Source organism: Mesoplodon bidens (genome assembly GCF_964165515.1).
Source record: "Mesoplodon bidens genome assembly, contig: HAP1_SCAFFOLD_653, whole genome shotgun sequence".
NCBI classification, from domain to species: Eukaryota; Metazoa; Chordata; class Mammalia; order Artiodactyla; family Ziphiidae; genus Mesoplodon; species Mesoplodon bidens.
Genome location: NW_027671700.1, coordinates 41,901 through 61,022, shown reverse-complemented (window position 1 = coordinate 61,022; position 19,122 = coordinate 41,901). Strand labels below are relative to the sequence as shown.

Genomic DNA, 19,122 nt, shown 5'->3' with positions numbered 1-19,122 from the left:
GAGTTTGATTGTACTGTTTCTTACTGTGGGTTTCTTTTGGTTTCTCTTAGTCCTGAAATCAGCCAAAGATTTATAGCAACCAAACACATACTGAACCAGGGAAGAGGCAATTTGAAAATGGCAGGAAAGCTTTGTGGCATTTTTACTTGCCCTTGCCCCATCCACTGTTAGTGTAGTGATGTTCTTAAAGTGGTGGAGTCTTAATGCAGTGATAGTCTTAAAGTAGCAGCAGACCATTCCTAGTATGGGACCCTCAATCCTGCTTCAGGAGGGAGCAGAAGAGACCGTACTGTCAGATTATTATGTGTATCTGTTCTAACCTGTCTGGGAGCTACCTGAAGGACTGACACAAGATGCTTATCTCTGCCTTAGCTAACTTGGAACACAGTCTGGAAAAGCAGCGGTCATTGCTCAAAAAAAGTGCAAGGTGAGCTAACAAAGCACAGATGGCTGGGGCAGAAGACTGTGCATTGAAATACAGTAGACCACAGAAGATGCAGGAGCCAAAGTTGGTGGAGATTCTTTGGGAAATTAGAACCTACATAAAGTACACATGTGTCCGGAGAAACTAAGAAAGCCACATGCATACTCAAGATAAGATGCATGTTCTGAAAACACCAGAGGAGTCTCTAAGCTTTGACCATGGGCTGAGCCCTGAACTCAATGCAGGTCAGCTAAATGTTGAAGGAGTGATCCAGCAATCTGCACAATGGGCAGAGGTGTGTGGTTTTGAGTGTGCATGTGGATGTGCTTGTGTATATTTATTTTTGTTTGTTTTAGGTGCAGGAATTCAAGGAAATCTCTGTCAAAACATTAGCTAAACATGAACTAAAGGAACAGAGACTTCAGTGCGTACATACGATAAGGAAAACAGTCATTGCAAAGATAGTTTGGAAAGGTCCCTAAACAGACTACTACAGCCTTGAACAATCAAAAGCCCAGGAAACCCTGGGAAAGTGGGAGAATCTGATTTCCATAGATACCACATTATAATATTTGAAAGACAAATTTTCAACCAAAAAAATCACAAGGTATACAAAGACATGGAAAAGTATGGTCCATTTAAGAAAACAAATTAATTGATGAAACCATCCCTAAGGAAGCCCAGACATTTCTCCATTGCATATTCTTGCCTCCTTTGTCATAGATTCATTGACCATGAGTGCATGGGTTTCTTTCTGGGCTCTCTATTCTGTTCCAGTGATCGATGTTTTTGTGCCAGTACCATACTCTTTTGATTACTGTAGGTTTGTAGCACAGTCTGAAGCCAGGGAGCATGATTCCTCCAGTTGTGTTCTTCTTTCTCAAGACTGTTTTAACTATTCAGGATCTTTTGTGTTTCCATACAAAGTTTAAAATTATTTGTTCTAGGTCTGTGGAAAATGCCCTTGATATGTTGATACAGACTGCATTGAATCCGTAGATTTCCTTGGGTATGATGGTCATTTTAACAATATTAATTCTTCCAATCCGTGACCATGGTATATCTTTCCAGCTGTTTGTGTCATCTTTAATTTCTTGTATCAGTGTCGTATAGTTCCCTGGGTACAGGTCTTTTACCTCCTTAGGCAGATTTATTCTTCTGTATTTTATTCTTTTTTACGTGATTGTAAATGGGATTGTTTCCTTAATTTCTCTTTCTGATAGTTCACTGTTAGTGTATAGAAATACAGTAGATTTCTATATATAAATTTTGTATGCTGCAAATTTACCAAGTTCATTTTTGAGCTCTAATAATTTTTTGATAGTGTCTTTCAGATTTTCTATGTATCCTGCCATCTGCAAACAGTGACAGTTTTATTTTTTCCTTTCCATTTTGGAGTCCTTTTATTTTTTTACTTTTCTTGTCTGATTGCTGTGGCTAGGACTTCCAAAACTACCTTCAATAAAAGTGGTGAGAGTGGGCATCCTTGTCTTGTTCCTGATCTTAGGGGAAATGCTTTCAGCTTTTCACCATTGAGTATGTTAGCTATGAGCTTGTCATATATGGCCTTTATTATGTTGAGGTATGTTCCCTCTATGCCCACTTTCTGGAGAGTTTTTACCATGAATGGATATTGAATTTTTTTCAAAAGCTTTTTCTTCATCTATTGAGATGATCATATGGTCTTTAGTCTTCAATTTGTTACTGTGATGATAAGAGACCTAAGACAGCTACAGAGGCTAAGTGACCTTTCCCTCCCTGAATTGGTAGGTATCCTTGTTCTGCCTTCTAATTGAGTTAGTATCTGAGTAAAGAACTGCCAGGTGTCATTTAGTTCACAATACACTGCTGTGGCAATATAGAAATGAATTTGCCTAAATCATTTGGCTTTTCTAAATTATAGTAAATGAATATACTGAATGAATACTTCAACTTAAGGAAATGTTCTTAAAAATATATTAATGTAGGCACTTCAGCGGAGAATTGTAAACAAAATAAATAATTCAGGTAAAATTAAAGTACACTCAGTTGTATCCAGTTTCCTCTTGTAAATCTCTCTTTTTCATGTGAGTGGACAGTCACTGGAGAATATCTGTCTTGGGGCTAAGGAAATCTAAGCCTTCTTGGCCACACTGTATTCTCTTATGTCATTTAATAAAGACACCAGTTGGGTTGCTGAAAAAATAGTGGGAAAAATCAATCCCTCACATCCAAAGGGCAGCTCTTGAAAATATGTGGATTGTTGTAGTCGTTTTGCTCTTCTGGCCTCAGAAGTTCTAATCTTAACCTTAGCCCCTCATGCAGAGAGACTTTTTAAACCAATTCGCACATTACTCATTATGTGACTGTTGAATAAGAGAAACCCAGCTCTTTTCCTGTGCTTTCAACCAGTTATCTTCTTCAAAAATTTGTTTGGATTGTTATACCTTATTCTTGCCTGGCAAGGGACTTATGGGAAGGTTCTTATTGTTTGAAAGTTTGGTGCCAGTATCTGCAAAGAAAGAAGAAAGTAAAGAAGGAAAGGTGTGTTTATCAAACATCCCAATAGTGAAGGTGTGTGAAAGCAACTTTTGAAAAAGTGAATCTGTCCGAGTTTAGCCGTATTATTACATCTTATTTTATTCATTGAACATAAATAATTATCAGTGAATCCTTTCTAGATTTTCTAGTTTCCCAAAGTTCCCTGTATTCACATTCTAAGCTGAAAAATGGTATTTTAAGTCACTGCTCTCCACCTTATATTATTTATAATCACCCTCATGACCTCTTCCTTCAAAGAAACGTGATCCTGAGAAGTGTCCTTTGTTTGTCTTTGTGGAAGAAGTGATGTGGATGCATCCTGGAGACCTGTGAGATGTTTAAATTGTGGCCTAATGAAACTAGGATGGAGAGTTCTGGAAAGATCTGGAAAGATGGCTGGTAGAGTGTGGCCAGATGTGGGAGAAGAGAGACGTACAGAGAGAGGGAGAGGAAATTTTCAGAGGGAGAAAATTAAACAAATAATTCAATAAGTTTTGTTGTGTGGTGTGGGATGCAAGCCTTTCTCTCCCCCTTTCCTCCACAATCTCTTTGTTAAAGACTGTGTTTTTCATTAGTTTTACTAAGATAGGATTTGCCATTTTCTTTGGATACTGAGAATGGACCCATGGAAACAGTTACATTTGGGTTATCTCTAACTATCTTTAATGAAGAACATAAATATTGGCCACTCTATCTATGCACATGCTATCACCATGCCTTTTTTGTTCTCTGTTCATATATCTAAGTCCTCTTCTTTGAGGTCAATCTCAAATCTCATCTGAAATGTACATTTTTTGATGGATTCAACCCATAATGAACTGTCCCTTCTTTGTCCTCCTTAGGCTCTGATTATTTATAAAAACTCATTTTTGAACTTAGAAACTGTCCAATATGATATATTAGTTATTTCATCAGCATCTTTTATATCCTCAACACAGTTATAAGCTTTTGTGGGGCTGGGATCATACATTCTGTAATTTTTCTCAGTACTTACACTTACTTTGATAGAAAGCGCATTCATTCATCTAAACATCATTTATTGAGTGTTAATTAAATGTCTCAACTCAGTAAATATTGTTGGAATGAATGCATGCATGAATGAGGGAGTATGCAATAGGTAGCCTAATGTACCGCCCGATGTGAAAAAACCAAAAACATAAACACAAAAGCAAGCCAAAAAGTGGCCCAGGACTTTCTGTAAAATATCCTGCTTTTGTTGGATGAGGCCATGAAAATCAAGATGCTCCTGAAAGGTCTTAAGAGCTGACCAAGAATAGTAAACAATTGAAATTCTCTCAGGCTTATTCAACCCTATCACTGGACACATTTATACCTCTCAGGAATGTTATTAAAAGAAGAGATTAATAAAGCTTTTATAGATGAGTTGATAAATCTCTAAATATTTAAATCTTCATTTCCTCCTAGGTGTCTCTATTTTGGGTTTCAAAAGATTTCAAGAAACCACAGGATAATTAAAAAAATTAGACATTAGCTTTCTTACCTTCATGTTTTTTTTTTTGTTTTTTTTTTTTTTTTTTCTTTTTGCGGTATGCAGGCCTCTCACTGTTGTGGCCTCTCCCGTTGCGGAGCACAGGCTCCGGATGCGCAGGCCCAGCGGCCATGGCTCACGGGCCCAGCCGCTCCGCGGCATATGGGATCCTCCCAGACCGGGGCACGAACCCGTATCCCCTGCATCGGCAGGCGGACTCTCAACCACTGCGCCACCAGGGAGGCCCCCTTCATGTTTTTTGATGGTAAACACATTTTATTTTCTCCATAGTGCTGCCCAATTTCCACCAGAACAGTTCTTAAGTGAATTTTGCTCTGGATGGTGGGATATATAAGATGTAAATGAATTGTTTGTATAGGTTTTAGAATTCTTCAAAAGGGCCTAGCCATGGAAATGCATTGAATATTACTTAAATAAGTAAAGTAACTTCCTCAGAATTATTATTCTATTCTGGTTAGGATACTCTCTGCCCTGGTTTGTTAAAATTTCCCTCTAGAGTAGTTTTAATTTTGTTTCTGATAGGGTCCTAGGATTTATTGCCACACCCATCCTGCATCTGTTTTTCTTTGAATTACTCTCCTTGCATTTTCTGATTCCTACAGGGCCTTAGTGACAACCTGGCCATCACAACTCTGGGAAGGCCTACTTTTCAGAGGTGTTGATGTTTTCTGTACCTGAAGGTTTTCAAGAGATACCAATCTTCCTCACCACCTCCCTTGGCCCTCTTAATGGACTAAGCAGTTCCTCATGAAATTTCTGTAGGATATCTGTACTAACTTCTCAATATTGTTCCATCCTGGGTCTAAATTCCTGGCCTCAAGGTAATGTTAGATTTCTAGCTCCAGCCCCTATTTACATAAGGCCTATACTAAGGAACGGAACCCATAGACATCAGTCTGCTCTTATTTCTCTGGATTTAATTTCTCTGTTACTTTCTGAAACATGCAGGTGTTCCTTTCTTTCTTTTAATCTCAGCTATGTGCTTTTAACTTTTTCAAAATTGACCCAGAATTTACATGTGTCTCCAGTAAGAGTACATTAAATTGAGCTTAGTCTGCTCTTCTACGGGCATATTTGAGATCCAAATAATTTGCTACTTAACTGGATTCAGTTACCTGTATATTTCAGGCACCTAAAACTCACCATGTTCCAAATTTCCCCCTTTATTGTTAGTAATTTTCTTGGGAATCTGGATAACATTAGATGGAATAAAGTTAGTGAGTGGCCCAGGATTGCCTGAAATTTTGTTTGTCAGAGTGGCCAGGGAAAGTTAAGCAAAGAAGACAACCAAATGAAAAACAGAATCACATTATTATGGCTGAGACAAGATTCCATGCAGAGCTCTCTGTAGAACTGGGTTGGGTCATAACTTATGCCAGAGCTCTAGGTGGGGTTGACACCATCTCATGCCAAGCTCTCAGTTCTGGGCTAACGTCATCTCTGGTCCACTCTATGGAGTGGAGACTTTGGAGGAATGGCCAATGTGTTCTGCGGTGTAGGAAGAGGGAAATTGTGAACGTTACTTTCTAAATTGTGGAGGAACTAACCACTGTAAATGTGCCTTGAACTATGGTTTTTAATTTGACCAGTCAGATCAATGACCTTCCCCTTGAATGAAATGCTGCTACGTATATGAGCAGAAAAACAAAACTGGTATAAGGAATAGATAGCTAGTGGGAAGCAGCCGCAGAGCACAGGGAGATCAGCTGGGTGCTTTGTGACCACCTAGAGGGGTGAGATAGGGAGGGTGGAAGGGAGGGAGATGCAAGAGGGAAGAGATATGGGGACATATGTATATGTATAACTGATTTACTTTGTTATAAAGCAGAAACTAACACACCATTGTAAAGCAATTATACTCCAATAAAGATGTTAAAAAAAAAACTAGTATAAGGAGATGGAGAGACTGGGAGTCTTATTTTCCCAGCAATTAACTTTTCCTCGACCACAACCTTCCCTTGAGTCTCCTAGACCTTGGGGATGATCGCAACCCCTTGGGTTGGGTGATGGCAACCCCATCTTCACTAGAACCTCTATAGTTAACTTTGATTTTTCCCACTCCGTCTATCCATCCCATGTATGCAGTCAGACATTTGATCTTGGACTTTTACTGACAAAATATCCTTGACTATAACCATTTCTTTTCACTCCCACTGCTACTGCTTTTGTCACTGCCTTAACTAGGGCTTTATCTTTAAGTCCTTTATATAAATATATAAATAAAATATACAAATAAATAAAATATAATATTAATTCTGATGATTTTAAAGTCTTTTCTTGATAAAGACTTTTCCTGATAAAGATACACAATATCTTATATAAATATTGTTGTATTATCTGTTCCTTTCTTAGAATTTTAGTCATATGATTCTATCTCTTGGTATGTCTAGAACTTTTTGATTGAATGCTGACTATTTTATTTGGCTTTTTTAATTTTTCTCAGTGGAAATGTTGTTTTGCTTCAAAATATTTTACTCTACCTGGAAATAGCAAATCTTCAAATTACAATTTTTTAAATGCTTTCAAATATCAATACTATAGGTGTCACAAAATCTAGAAAAATGACATTTGAAAATTAACTACTGCCAGATATGTCTCTATAAGACTTTTTCCCAACTCTTGTAGCTATATATTCTTTAACTGCCTCCTCATATGACAGTTTATGTGTTTTAGAAATAAAATTTTGAGAAATAAACTTTGTAGTTTATAGACATAGATTTCTTTTAACATGGTTGATTAGAGTTTGCTTTTAGTTATTAATAGTTTAGAAAAGTTTATTTCAGCGTCACAATTTATTATTGATAATGTCACATCAATTTTCATTGTTAACTTTGAGAAAACCTCTATGGATTACTTCCTCATAAATATTTACTATTATAAATGCATTACTGATTTCAGTACTGCTATAGGATTGTGCATTACAGGAATTCTGATAAAATACTCATTCACACCATTCCATTACACACATTATTGATGGGGTATATTCTTTTATTTATTTATTTATTTATTTATTTTTGACTGTGTTGTGTCTTCGTTGCTGTGCACAGTCTTTCTCTAGTTGCAGCGACTGGGGGATACTCTTTGTTGTGGTGTGCAGGCTTCTTATTGCGGTGGCTTCTCTTGTTGCAGAGCACGGGCTCTAGGCATGCAAGCTTCAGTAGTTGTGGCTCATAGTCTTAGTAGTTGTGGCTCATGGGCTCTAGAGAGCAGGCTCCATAGTTGTGGCACACGGTCTTAGTTGCTCCGTGGCATGTGGGATCTTCCCGGACCAGGGCTCAAACCCGTGTCCCCTGCATTGGCAGGTGGCTTCCTAACCACTGTGCCATCCGGGAAGCCCCTGGAGTATATTGGTGTTGTTTTTTTTTTTTTTTTGCAGTATGCTGGCCTCTCACTGTTGTGGCCTCTCCCCGTTGCGGGGCACAGGCTCCGGACATGCAGGATCAGTGGCCATGGCTCACGGGCCTAGCCACTATGCGGCATTTGGGATCTTCCTGGACCAGGGCACGAACCCGTGTCCCCTGCATTGGCAGGCAGACTCTCAACCACTGCACCACCAGGGAAGCCCTGGAGTATATTCTTGACAGAAGGAAATTTCCGTTTTTACTAAGCATTGAAGAAACCTGAATCTTTGACTTATCTTTCACATGCCTGATGATTGAAATAATTTTCCGCAGAATAACTTCTGGTTTTATACTTTTCAGTTCTTTTTTTCTTCTTCAAATGCACATGCTTTGAGAGCTGTGAAGTGCAAGACATGGCTATATTGTAAGGTGGTTTTTGTCCTTACGCTTCTGTGTCTTGTGCTAGTTAAGTCAGTAGAGTAGTCAGTAAGAGTACTGGAAGTTATTCCTGTAATGGGATATTATATAGTCAATTACATATGGTGGTGTCTGAAAATCACATAATAGCCTCACTTAAAACATCTCCTTAGCCGGATTTCAAAAAAGCCTGTGACCAATCCAATATGATCCAACATAGCGGACTATGATAGAAGAAAAATTGGCAAAGAAATAGACGCTGGTCTTACCTGATGGAAGTTAAAATATCTCACTTTTGGCAATTTTGCAAAAACATATAATTACATGAACTAATTTCTAGGGTTCTTCGTAGGACCTAAAAAGGAACCCATAGAGTTGTGGAACAACAATAGAAGCTACTGTGATGAGAAGCCCCGGCACCACAACAAAGCGTAGCCCCCGCTCGCCGCAACTAGAGAAAGCCTGCACGCAGCACTGAAGACCCAATGCAGCCAAAATAAAAATAAATAAATAAAAATAAATAAATTTATCTTTTAAAAAGTAATACTCAGGTTTGAGTCATGAGAAATTTGATGAGGAGAAATTAGCTAATGTTTTCAGAACTTTTAAAATATCAAACTCAGTCTCTAAGATTTTAGTATTATATACAACATCGGTTACTTATTAGTGGTTTGGGAAGGCCAATTTAAAATTTTCTCATCTTACTGTATTGAAATTCATGGCCGTAATGTTTTCCACGTTGACTATATGAATGATGAAGAAAAGTCAATCATGTACTTCATTTCCAACTGGACAGAAAACAATATTTTAAAAAGTGTTTGGACTACTGACTTTTGATTTCTTCTAAGGCAAATGGATAGGTAATTTTTATTCCCTGATTAGGAGAAAAATGGTGGAAGAGGGCAGGGTTAAGAATTAAGATTTCGAGTCGGAGCGCAGGGAGAGGACTGGGGCTGGCGGCAGGAAGAGAGCCTGAAGGGGTTAGTGCACCACGGCTAGCCCGGAGGGAGTCCGGGGAAAGGGTCTGGAGCTGCTGAAGAGGCAAGAGACTTTTTTCCCTTTTGTTTCCTGGTGCGCGAGGAGAGGGCATTAAGAGGGCTGCTTGGGGAAGCGCCGGAGTCAGGCGCGAGCCGCGGGTAAGGCGCGGACCTCGGACACAGGCGTCGGCCGCCGCCGCCGCCGCGGCCCGCCGCCGCCGCGGGGCCTGTGGGCGAGCGCGGGTCACTGTCCGCCCCGCCTTTCGGGGGGCCTGTGCACCCCGCCACTGCCGGGGTCCCGAGACCCGGGGACGGCTTTCCCGGGAAAGCGCACGGAGCGCCACGGGCTGCTGCAACGTCACGCCGGCCTCTGCCGCCGCAGGCCCGCCCCACACTGCGCGCCCCTCCCTCACCTCTGCCTGAGTGAGCCAGAGCCCCCGAATCAGCGGCTCCTTTAAACCCGTCCTGTCTGAGCGAAGAACGGACGCCCTCCGGCGACCTACGCGCAGAGGTGGGGCCAGGTCCAAGGCTGAGACCCGGGAGCTGTGAGAGCAGAGACAGGGAAATCTCTCTGTGCAGCCTCGGAGGCAGCGGATTAAAGCTCCACGGTCCATTTGATGTGCCCTGCGTCTGTGGAGTGCATGAATGGACAGCGAATCATCCCAAATTGAGGAAGTGGACTTTGAGGACAAGAATTAAGACTTTCCCCCCTTTTCCTCTTTTTACAACGAATTATTCCAAATTAAGGAGGTGGACTTAGAGAGCAAGATTTCAGACTTCTCGCCCTTTTCCTCTTTTTACAACGAATTATCCCAAATTGAGGAGGTGGACTTGGAGAGCAAGATTTTTGATTTCCCCCCCTGCTCTCTTTTTGTGAATGTGTATGTGTATTCTTCTGTGTAAGATTCTCTCTGTATAGCTTTGCTTCCACCATATGTCCCAGGGTTCTATCGGTCCGTTTTTTTGTTTTTTTGGGTTTTTTTTCCAATAATTACTTTCTAATTTTAATAATGCTACTATATTTCATACTTTATTCTATTTTACTTTACCTGCTCTTTCTTTTTTCCTACCTTCCCTTCCTCCCTCCCTCCTTCCGCACCTCCTTTCCTTCTTTCTTTTTCTTTCCTCCCTCCCACCCTTCTTCTTTCCACTTTCTTTTTCTTTCCTTCCTCCCTCCCTCCCTCCTGTCTTTCTTCCTTTCCTTCCTCCCTCCCTCCCTCCTTTCTTTCCTTCTTTCTTTCCATCATTCCTCCCTCCCTCCCTCCTTTCTTTCTTTCTTCCTTCCTTCCTTTCTTCCCTTCTTCCTTTCTTTCCCTCTCTCTTTCTTTCTTCTACTAATTCTTTCTTTCTACTTTTTCTCCCTGTTATTCTGAGCCGGGTGGATGAAAGGCTCTTGGTGCTGCAGCCAGGAGCCAGCGCTGTGCCTCTGAAGTAGGAGAGCCAACTTCAGGACACGGGTCCACAAGAGACCTCCCAGCTCCACATAATATCAAGCAGTGAAAATCTCCCAGAGATCTCCATCCCAACACCAGCACCCAGCTTCAGTCAACGACCAGCAAACTACAGTGTGGGTCACCCTATGCCAAGCAACTAGCAAGGCAGGAACACAACCCCACCCATTAGCAGAGAGGCTACCTAAAAACATAATAAGGCCATAGGCACCCCAAAACACACCACCAGACGTGGACCTGTCCACCAGAAAGACAAGATCGAGCCTCAACCACCAGAGCACAGGCATTAGTCCCCCCCCACCAGGAAGCCTACACAACCTACTGAAACAACCTTAGCCACTGGGGTCAGACACCAAAAACAACGGGAACTACGAATCTGCAGCCTGCAAAAAGGAGACCCCAAACACAGTAACATAAGCAAAATGAGAAGACAGAAAAACAGCAGGTGAAGGAGCAAGATAAACACCTACCAGACCTAACAAATGAAGAGGTAATAGGCAGTCTACCTGAAAAAGAATTCAGAATAATGATAGTAAAGCTGATCCAAGATTCTATTTCCAAGATCCATAATCTTGGAAATAGAATAGACAAAATGCAAGAAACAAGTTAACAAGGACCTAGAAGAACTAAAGATGAATCAAGCATCAATTAAAAACACAATAAATGAAATGAAAAATACTCTAGATGGGATCAATAGCAGAATAACTGAGGCAGAAGAACGGATAAGTGAGGTGGAAGATAAAATAGTGGAAATAACTGATGCAGAGCAAAATAAAGAAAAAAGAATGAAAAGAACAGAGGACAGTCTCAGAGACGTCTGGGACAACGTTAAACACACCAACATTCAAATTATAGGGGTTCCAGGCAGAAGAGGAGAAAAAGAAAGGGACTGAGAAAATATTTGAAGAGATTATAGTTGAAAACTTCCCCAATATGGGAAAAGAAATAGTTAATCAAGTCCAGGAGGCACAGAGAGTCCCATACAGAATAAATCCAAGGAGAAATACACCAAGACACATATTAATCAAACTGTCAAAATTTAAACACAAAGAAATCATATTAAAAGCAGCAAGGGAAAAACAACAAGTAACACACAAGGGAATCCCCATCAGGTTAACCGCTGATCTCTCAGCAGAAACTCTACAAGCCAGAAGGGAGTGGCAGGACATGATTAAAGTGATGAAGGAGAGGAACCTGCAACCAAGATTACTCTACCCAGCAAGGATCTCATTCAGATTTGATGGAGAAATTAAAACCTTTACAGACAAGCAAAAGCTGAGAGAGTTCAGCACCACCAAACCAGCTTTACAACAAATGCTAAAGGAACTTCTCTAGGCAAGAAACACAACAGAAGGAATATACCTACAATAACGAACCCAAAGCAATTAAGGAAATGGGAATAGGAACATACATATCAATAATTACCTTAAATGTAAATGGACTAAATGCTCCCACCAAAAGACACAGAGTGGCTGAATGGATACAAAAACAAGACCCATATATATGCTGTCTACAAGAGACCCACTTCAGACCTAGAGACACATACAGATTGAAAGTAAGGGGATGGAAAAAAGATATTCCATGCAAATGGAAATCAAAAGAAAGCTGGAGTAGCAATTCTTATATCAGACAAAATAGACTTTAAAATAAAGACTATTAGAAGAGACAAAGAAGGACACTACATAACGATAAAGGGATCAATCCAAGAAGAAGATATAACAATTGTAAATATTTATGCACCCAACATAGGAGCACCTCAATACATAAGGCAAATACTAACAGCCATAAAAGGGGAAATCGACAGTCACACAATCATAGTAGGGGACTTTAACACCCCACTTTCACCAATGGACAGATCATCCAAAATGAAAATAAATAAGGAAACACAAGCTTTAAATGATACATTAAACGAGATGGACTTAATTGATATTTATAGGACATTCCATCCAAAAACAACAGAATACACATTTTTCTCAAGTGCTCATGGAACATTCTCCAGGATAGATCATATCTTGGGTCACAAATCAAGCCTCGGTAAATTTAAGAAAATTGAAATTGTATCAAGTATCTTTGCGACCACAATGCTATGAGACTAGATATCAATTACAGGAAAAGATCTGTAAAAAATACAAACACATGGAGGCTAAACAATACACTACTCAATAACGAAGTGATCACTGAAGAAATCAAAGAGGAAATTAAAAAATACCTAGAAACAAATGACAATGGAGACACGACGACCCAAAACCTATGGGATGTAGCAAAAGCAGTTCTAAGGGGGAAGTTTATAGCAATACAATCCCACCTTAAGAAACAGGAAGCATTTCGAGTAAACAACCTGACCCTGCACCTAAAGCAATTAGAGAAAGAAGAACAAAAAACCCCCAAAGCTAGCAGAAGGAAAGAAATCATAAAGATCAGATCAGAAATAAATGAAAAAGAAATGAAGGAAACGATAGCAAAGATCAACCAAACTAAAAGCTGGTTCTTTGAGAAGATAAACAAAATTGACAAACCATTAGCCAGACTCATCAAGAAAAGAAGGGAGAAGACTCAAATCAATAGAATTAGAAATGAAAAAGGAGAAGTAACAACTGACACTGCAGAAATACAAAAGATCATTAGAGATTACTATAAGCAACTCTATGCCAATAAAATGGACAACCTGGAAGAAATGGACAAATTCTTAGAAATGCACAACCTGCCAAGACTGACTCAGGAAGAAATAGAAAATATGAATAGGCCAATCACAAGCACTGAAATTGAAACTGTGATTAAAAATCTTCCATCAAACAAAAGCCCAGGACCAGATGGCTTCACAGGTGAATTCTATCAAACATTTAGAGAAGAACTAACACCTATCCTTCTCAAACTCTTCCAAAATATAGCAGAGGGAGGAACACTCCCAAACTCATTCTACGAGGCCGACATCACCTTGATACCAAAACCAGGCAAGGATGTCACAAAGAAAGAAAACTACAGGCCAGTATCACTGATGAAGATAGATGCAAAAATCCTCAACAAAATACTAGCAAACAGAATCCAACAGCACATTAAAAGGATTATACACCATGATCAAGTGGGGTTTATTCCAGGAATGCAAGGATTCTTCAATATACGCAAATCAGTCAATGTGATACACCATATTAACAAGTTGAAGGAGAAAAACCATATGATCATCTCAATAGATGCAGAGAAAGCTTTCGACAAAATTCAACACCCATTTATGATAAAAACCCTGCAGAAAGTAGGCATAGAGGGAACTTTCCTCAACATCATAAAGGCCATATATGACAAACCCACAGCCAACATTGTCCTCAATGGTGAAAAACTGAAACCATTTCCACTAAGATCAGGAACAAGACAAGGCTGCCCACTCTCACCACTCTTATTCAACCTAGTTTTGGAAGTTTTAGCCACAGCAATCAGAGAAGAAAAGGAAATAAAAGGAATCCAAATTGGAAAAGAAGAAGTAAAGCTGTCACTGTTTGCAGATGACATGATACTATACATAGAGAATCCTAAAGATGCTACCGAAAAACTACTAGAGCTAATCAATGAATTTGGTAAAGTAGCAGGATACAAAATTAATGTACAGAAATCTCTGGCATTCCTGTACACTAATGATGAAAAATCTGAAAATGAAATCAAGAAAACACTCCCATTTACCATTGCAACAAAAAGAATAAAATATCTAGGAATAAACCTACCTAAGGAGACAAAAGACCTGTATGCAGAAAATTATAAGACACTGATGAAAGAAATTAAAGATGATACAAATAGATGGAGAGATATACCATGCTCCTGGATTGGAAGAATCAATATTGTGAAAATGACTCTACTACCCAAAGCAATCTACAGATTCAATGCAATCCCTATCAAACTACCACTGGCATTTTTCACAGAACTAGAACAAAAAATTTCAAAATTTGTTTGGAAAAACAAAAGGCCCCGAATAGCCAAAGCAATTTTGAGAACGAAAAACGGAGCTGGAGGAATCAGGCTCCCTGACTTCAGACTATACTACAAAGCTACAGTAATTAAGACAGTCTGGTACTGGCATAAAAACAGAAAGACAGATCAGTGGATCAGGATAGAAAGCCCAGAGATAAACCCACGCATATATGGCCAACTTATCTTTGATAAAGGAGGCAGGAATGTACAGTGGAGAAAGGACAGCCTCTTCAATAAGTGGTGCTGGGAAAACTGGACAGGGACATGTAAAAGTATGAGATTAGATCATTCCCTAGCACCATACACAAAAATAAGCTCAAAATGGATTAAAGACTTAAATGTAAGGCCAGAAACTATCAAACTCTTAGAGGAAAACATAGGCAGAACACTCTATGACATAAATCACAGCAAGATCCTTTTGGACCCACCTCCTAGAGAAATGGAAATAAAAACAAAGATAAACAAATGGGACCTAATGAAACTTCAAAGCTTTTGCACAGCAAAGGAAACCATAAACAAGACCAAAAGACAACCCTCAGAATGGGAGAAATTATTTGCAAATGAAGCAACTGACAAAGGATTAATCTCCAAAATTTATAAACAGCTCATGCAGCTCAACATCAAAAAAACAAACAACCCAATCCAAAAATGGGCAGAAGACTTAAATAGGCATTTCTCCAAAGTAGATATACAGACTGCCAACAAACACATGAAAGAATGCTCAACATCACTAATCATTAGATAAATGCAAATCAAAACTACAATGAGATATCATCTCACACCAGTCAGAATGGCCATCATCAAGAAATCTAGAAACAATAAATGCTGGAGAGGGTGTGGAAAAAAGGGAACACTCTTGCACTGCTGGTGGGAATGTGAATTGGTACAGCCACTATGGAGAACAGTATGGAGGTTCCTTAAAAAACTACAAATAGAACTACCATATGACCCAGCAATCCCACTACTAGGCATATACCCTGAGAAAACCATAATTCAAAAAGAGACCTGTACCAAAATGTTCATTGCAGCTCTATTCACAATAGCCCGGAGCTGGAAACAACCTAAGTGTCCATCATCGGATGAATGGATAAAGAAGATGTGGCACGTATATACAATGGAATATTACTCAGCCATAAAAAGAAACGAAACTGAGCTATTTGTAATGAGGTGGATAGACCTAGAGTCTGTCATACAGAGTGAAGTAAGTCAGAAAGAGAAAGACAAATACCGTATGCTAACACATATATACGGAATTTAAAAAAAATGTCATGAAGAACCTAGGGGCAAAACGGGAATAAAGACACAGACCTACTTGAGAATGGACTTGAGGATATGGGGAGGGGCAAGGGTAAGCTGTGACAAAGCGAAAGAGAGGCATGGACATATATACACTACCAAACGTAAGGTAGATAGATAGTGGGAAGCAGCCGCAGAGCACAGGGAGATCAGCTCGGTGCTTTGTGACCGTCTGGAGGGGTGGGATGGAGGGAGATGCATGAGGGAAGGGATGTGGGAACAGATGTATATGTATGACTGATTCACTTTGTTATAAAGCAGAAACTAATAAAAAAAAAAGAATTAAGATTTCAAGAGCATGAGAGGTAGATGGCCAACCAGAGTTCCTAAGGTTCAGTGCCTGTAACTGTTGCCACTGCTTAATCCTGCCAAAGCAGTGGTACGGCTGCTGCGCTCGTGTTTGCTACCTCTAGAAACATTCTTGCCAGTAGTGGCGGCAGCGGGACTCAATTACCCCCTTTTTTTCACTCTCTCCAGAAGCTCCAGATGGCGTCTTACGTGGGCAATGTGGCCGACAGCACAGAACCGACGAAACGTATGCTTTCCTTCCAAGGGTTAGCTGAGTTGGCACATCGAGAATATCAGGCAGGAGATTTTGAGACAGCTGAGGGACACTGCATGCAGCTCTGGAGACAAGAGCCAGGCAATACTGGTGTACTTTTATTACTTTCATCTATACTCTTCCAGTGTCGAAGGCTGAACAGATCTGCCCACTTTAGTACTCTGGCAATTAAACAGAACCCTCTTCTGGCAGAAGCCTATTCGAATTTGGGGAATGTGTACAAGGAAAGAGGGCAGTTTCAGGAAGCAACTGAGCATTACCAGCATGCATTGCGTCACAAACCAGATTTCATCGATGGTTATATTAACCTGGCAGCCGCATTGGTAGCAGCAGGCGACATGGAAGGGGCAGTACAAGCTTATGTCTCTGCTCTTCAGTAAAATCCTGATTTGTACTGTGTTCGCAGTGACCTTGGGAACCTGCTCGAAGCCCTGGGTGGCTTGGAAGAAGCCAAGGCATGTTATTTGAAAACAATTGAGACACAACCAAACTTTGCAGTAGCTTGGAGTAATCTTGGCTGTGTTTTCAATGCACAAGGGGAGATTTGGCTTGCAATTCATCACTTTGAAAAGGCTGTCACCCTTGACCCCAATTTTCTGGATTCTTATATCAATTTAGGAAATGTCTTCAAAGAGGCACGGATTTTGGACAGAGCTGTGGCAGCTTACCTTCGTGCCCTAAGCTTGAGTCCAAATCATGCAGTGGTACATGGCAACCTGGCTTGTGTATACTATGAGCAAGGCCTGATGGATCTGGCAATAGACACCTACAGGCGAGCTATTGAATTGCAACCACATTTCCCTGATGCTTACTGCAACCTAGGAAACGCTCTCAAAGAGAAGGGCAGTGTTGCTGAAGCAGAAGATTGTTATCATACAGCTCTCCGGCTGTGTCCCACCCATGCAGACTCTCTGAATAACCTAGCCAATATCAAAGGAGAACAGGGAAACAGTGAAGAGGCAGTTCGCTTGTATCGTAAAGCATTAGAACTCTGCCCAGACTTTGCTGATGCCCATTCAAATTTAGCAAGTGTATTGAAGCAGCAGGGAAAACTTCAGGAAACTCTGATGCATTATAAGGAGGCTATTCGAATCAGTCCTACCTTTGCTGATGCCTACTGTGATATGGGAAACACCCTACGGGAGATGCAGGATGTTCAGGGAGCCTTGCAGTGTTATACTCGTGCCGTTCAGATCAGCCCTGCATTTGCGGATGCCCACAGCAATCTGGCTTCCATTCACCACGATTCAGGGAATATTCCAGAAGCAATTGCTTCTTATCGCACTGTTCTGAAGCTTCAACCTGATTTTTCTGACGCTTATTGTAATTTGGCTCATTGCCTGCAGGTTGTCTGTGATTGGACAGACTATGATGAGCGAATGAAGAAGTTGGTCAGCATTGTGGCTGACCAGTTGTAGAAGAATAGGTTGCCTTCTGTGCAGCCTCATCATAGTATGCTCTATCCTCTTTCTCATGGCTTCGGGAAGGCTATTGCTGAGAGGCATGGGAACCTCTGCTTGGCTAATATAAGTGTCCTTCATAAACCACCGTATGAACATCCAAAAGACTTGAAGCTCAGTGATGGTCGACTGCGTGTAGGATACGTGAGTTCTGACTTTGGGAATCATCCTACTTCTCATCTTATGCAGTCTATTCCAGGCATGCACAATCCTGATAAATTTGAGATACTCTGTTATGCCCTGAGCCCACATGATGGCACAAACTTCCGAGCGAAGGTGATGGCAGAAGCCAATCATTTCATTGATCTTTCTCAGATTCCATGCAATGGGAAAGCAGCTGATTGCATCCATCAAGATGGTATACACATCCTTGTAAATATGAATGGTTATACCAGGGGTGCTTGAAATGAACTCTTTGCTCTCAGGCCAGCTCCTATTCAGGCAATGTGGCTGGGGTACCCTGGGACTAGTGGCGTGCTTTTCATGGATTATATCATCACTGATCAGGAAACTTCACCTGCTGAAGTTGCTGAGCAGTATTCTGAGAAACTGGCTTATATGCCCCATACTTTCTTTATTGGTGATCATGCTAATATGTTCCCTCAGCTGAAGAAAAAAGCCGTCATCGATTTTAAGTCCAATGGGCACATTTATGACAATCGGATTGTGCTGAATGGCATCGACCTCCAAGCATTTCTTGATAGTCTATCAGATGTGCAAATAGTCAAGATGAAATGTCCTGATGGAGAAGACAACGCAGACAGCAGTAATACAACTCTTAATATGCCTGTCATTCCTATGAATACTGTTGCAGAAGCGGTTATTGAAATGATTAACAGAGGACAAATTCAGATTACAATTAATGGATTCAGTATAAGCAATGGACTGGCAACTACCCTGATCAACAATAAGGCTGCCACTGGAGAGGAGGTTCCCCATACCATTATTGTAACCACACGTTCTCAGTACGGGTTACTGGAAAATGCCATTGTGTACTGTAACTTTAATCAGTTATACAAAATTGACCCATCTACTTTGCAGATGTGGGCAAATATTCTGAAGCGTGTTCCCAATAGTGTACTGTGGCTGTTGCGTTTTCCAGCAGCAGGAGAAGCTAATATTCAACAGTACGCACAAAATATGGGCCTTCCCCCGAACCGTATCATTTTTTCCCCTGTTGCTCCTAAAGAGGAACATGTTCGGAGAGGCC

The 19,122-nt window shown here is 40.5% G+C and overlaps 1 long non-coding RNA gene across 1 annotated transcript in view; it reads left to right on the top strand.

Moving 5' to 3' along the window:
- LOC308611135 overlaps positions 1 to 16,485 on the top strand; it is a 68,367-nt gene extending 51,882 nt beyond the window's left edge. The window contains exon 5 of the long non-coding RNA XR_014014776.1: positions 16,368 to 16,485. This is a non-coding gene — a long non-coding RNA (uncharacterized lncRNA). The remainder of the gene's footprint in view (positions 1 to 16,367) is intronic.
- Positions 16,486 to 19,122: the final 2,637 nt, after the last annotated feature.